We start from the raw sequence: 3,134 nt of genomic DNA, 5'->3' as shown, positions 1-3,134 counted from the left end.
CACAAGTAGACTCAGGAGGTGGCATCAGTGGAGCCCTCATGGCCGTGTCTCATACTGTCTTGCCGGTCAAGGAGGAGATGAAGTAGGACATTGTGCATGGGAAGATACCTGTTAAGCTTGGCGACATGTTGACACTAGCAGCTGCAGGGTCTCAACCAGGGCAAGCTAAAGGAGGTGTGGGGTTTCATTCCCAATATTAGCTGGCAACCACCAGTGATACAATGGGTGCAAGGTATCTCCTGGCCTGGTTGCTTCATTCTCTGGAGTGAAACGCTTGGAAAATGAGTTCTTGGGCCACCCCTCCTTGCCTAAAGAGAAAGGGCCACAATGGGCTTGACCACACAAGGCGCATTTCAGCCACTTGAGGACCGATGACCCATTGAGGCGTCGAGGAGGGGTGGCACATCCTATAGATCTAGGCAGCAAAAACTGTCAGCCATGACTAGATACACTAATTGACTGCAGTGAACTGTACCCTAGTCTAGGTTGATTCAATGCGAGCATTAACTATGTCTGTAGAGCACTGCCTTCAATTCACTAAAGATATGTGATCCACATCTTTCAGTTGATCTCTTGTGGCGCGACAACTCCTCCAGCGAGACAGGTTGATGTACTCGTGTCCTCAGAGACCTTCAGTTGTGCAACCTCTAACATCAACAGGATCAACAGCTCTAACGACAGCGCTAAATCCACTGTTCAAAGGGGCAGCCTGATACCAAAGGGCTATAAAATGCTGCATTCAAGAGGCACAGGAGAGCATGTGGGAGGAGCCAAAGCATTCTGGAAGGCATGCATCAGCCACCACGTAGTCGAGGTTAAATGTGGCAGAGGGCACAATTTGAGACGTGGCAGCGGGCACAGTCAAGCAGCAGCAGTGAGGACACCTATGGAGCGTGCGTCAGACATCGCGTAGTCGAAGCGAGAGGTGTCAGCAGGCGCAGTCAAGCAGCAGCAGTGAGGGCACCTGGGAACGTTCGTCACACATGTTATAACCGAGTTGAGACATGGCAGCTGAAACAGTCAAGCAGCTGAGGTGATGACAGCCGGGGAGCGTGCGTCATACATCGTGTAGTCGAAGTGAGACGTGGCACCGCGCACGTTCAAGCAGCAGCAGTGAGGACACATGGGCAGCGTGCGTCAGCCATCGTGTAGTCGAGGTGAGACGTGGCAGCTGGCCGAGTCAAGCAGTAGCAGTGAGGACGCTTGGTGAGCGTGCGTCAGACATCGTATAGCGGAGAAAGGGGGTTAACCGAGGGGCCCGATTATTCTTAGTCATATCATGAGAAGCCAACAAACACTGACACCAAGGACAACATAGGGGAAATTACTTGTGCTTAAGAAATGTAATGAAGAAACGATAAATTAATGGAAATTAAAGTGGATGAAAAAACAACTTGCCGCAGGTGGGAACCGAACCCACAACCTTCGCATTCCGCGTGCGATGCTCTACCAATTGAGCTACCGCGGCGCTGTTTCCCCATTCACTTTCTTGGGTATTTATGTGTACTAGTAGAACCGTGGGAGTGTTAGCCAGCGCCATGACTCACAGACGTTGGCGGCGGACGTGGAACGTCCTTGTTGCCGCAGGCGTCACGGGAACGTGATCTTTTTGGGTGAAGGTAACTGGTCAATAAACCCACTTATGCTACCTGAAGGCATCAATGTTGCCAGATTCGAGACCCTCATTATGTAATAAACGAGAAGAGAGGGGATTAACCAAGGGGCCCGATTATTATTAGTCATACCATGAGAAGCCAACAAACACTGACACCAAGGACAACATAGGGGAAATTACTTGTGCTTATTAAATGTAATGAAGAAACGATAAGTTAATGGAAATTAAAGTGGATGAAAAAACAACTTGCCGCAGGTGGGAACCCAACCCACAACCTTCGCATTACGCGTGCGATGCTCTACCAATTGAGCTACCGCGGCGCGGTTTTCCCATCCACTTTCTTGGGTATTTATGTGTACTAGTAGAACCCCTATGTTGTCCTTGGTGTCAGTGTTTGTTGGCTTCTCATGATATGACAAATAATAATTGGGCCCCTCGGTTAATCCCCTTTCTTCTCGTTTATTACATAACGAGGGTCTCGAATCCGGCAACATTGATCCCTTCAGGTAGCATATGTGGGTTTATTGACCAGTTGACTTTACCGAAAAAGATCACGTTCTCGTGACGCCTGCGGCAACAAGGACGTTCCACGTCCGCCGCCAAGGTCTGTGAATGATGGCGCTGGCTAACACTCCCACGGTTCTACTAGTACACATAATTACCCAAGAAAGTGGATGGGGAAACAGCGCAGCGGTAGCTCAATTGGTAGAGCATCGCACGTGAAATGTGAAGGTTGTGGGTTCAGTTCCCACCTGCGGCAAGTTGTTTTTTTCATCCACTTTAATTTGCATTAGTTTATCGTTTCTTCATTTCATTTATTAAGCACAAGTAATTTCCCCTATGTTGTCCTTGGTGTCAATGTTTGTTGGCTTCTTGTGATATGACTAATAATCTGGCCCCTCGGTTAACCCCCTTTCTTCGCGTTCACTAGGAATGGTGTCACACTAATGTTTTCGGCGCCGAGCAAAGTGATTAGGTTAGGTGTGATGCAAAAGCATCACAGGAGAGAAGAAAGATGCGACTAGTGGCTGTGGAAAAAAGTACATCACTTTTTTTCACAAAAACTGTGCATCTTTGGTTGTGTATCGCATACCTCTCTCATGCGGACTGTCCTATATCGGCCAGACAGGTCGTTGCATTAATGACCGCATGCGTGAGCATCGCTATTTGCTACCTACAGGTACAGGAGGGAACTTGCCATTGCATTGCAAAAAGCACAAATGCCGACCAGTTTTTGATAGTGTATCGATAGTGGGGAGAGAGCGCAGTAAACTGGAAAGAGAAATTAGCGAAGCATTCCACATGAAAAAGTTGGGTGCGCACACATGTGCGAGTGAACCATCAGTTCATATTAATGATAAAGAACTTCAATTTCTAAATTTATCATGTTAATCCACGTTGTTGCCTTTGTTGGGAAGGGGTGTGACTTCGCTTTTGTGTACGTGTATAACTTTTGTTGATAATTGACTACAAACCTTGTTATTGTTCTTGGGTGTATACGCATGCATGGCGGAGGTTT

General features: G+C 47.8%; 3 non-coding genes across 3 annotated transcripts; 1 reads left to right on the top strand and 2 right to left on the bottom strand.

Annotated features, from left to right (window-relative positions):
• Nucleotides 1-1,395: 1,395 nt before the first annotated feature.
• Nucleotides 1,396-1,468, bottom strand: TRNAP-CGG (transfer RNA proline (anticodon CGG)). Its single transcript has one exon. It is a non-coding gene; the product is annotated as a tRNA-Pro (tRNA).
• A 394-nt stretch (nt 1,469-1,862) lies between these two features.
• On the bottom strand, nt 1,863-1,935 carry TRNAT-CGU (transfer RNA threonine (anticodon CGU)). Its single transcript has one exon. It is a non-coding gene; the product is annotated as a tRNA-Thr (tRNA).
• A 367-nt stretch (nt 1,936-2,302) lies between these two features.
• On the top strand, nt 2,303-2,375 carry TRNAS-UGA (transfer RNA serine (anticodon UGA)). Its single transcript has one exon. It is a non-coding gene; the product is annotated as a tRNA-Ser (tRNA).
• The last annotated feature ends 759 nt before the right edge of the window (nt 2,376-3,134 follow it).

The sequence above is a fragment of the Dermacentor variabilis genome, unplaced genomic scaffold (genome assembly GCF_050947875.1).
Source record: "Dermacentor variabilis isolate Ectoservices unplaced genomic scaffold, ASM5094787v1 scaffold_23, whole genome shotgun sequence".
In the NCBI taxonomy this organism is placed as follows: Eukaryota; Metazoa; Arthropoda; class Arachnida; order Ixodida; family Ixodidae; genus Dermacentor; species Dermacentor variabilis.
Note: the sequence above shows the minus strand (reverse complement) of the source record. Positions and strands in the feature narration are given on the sequence as shown.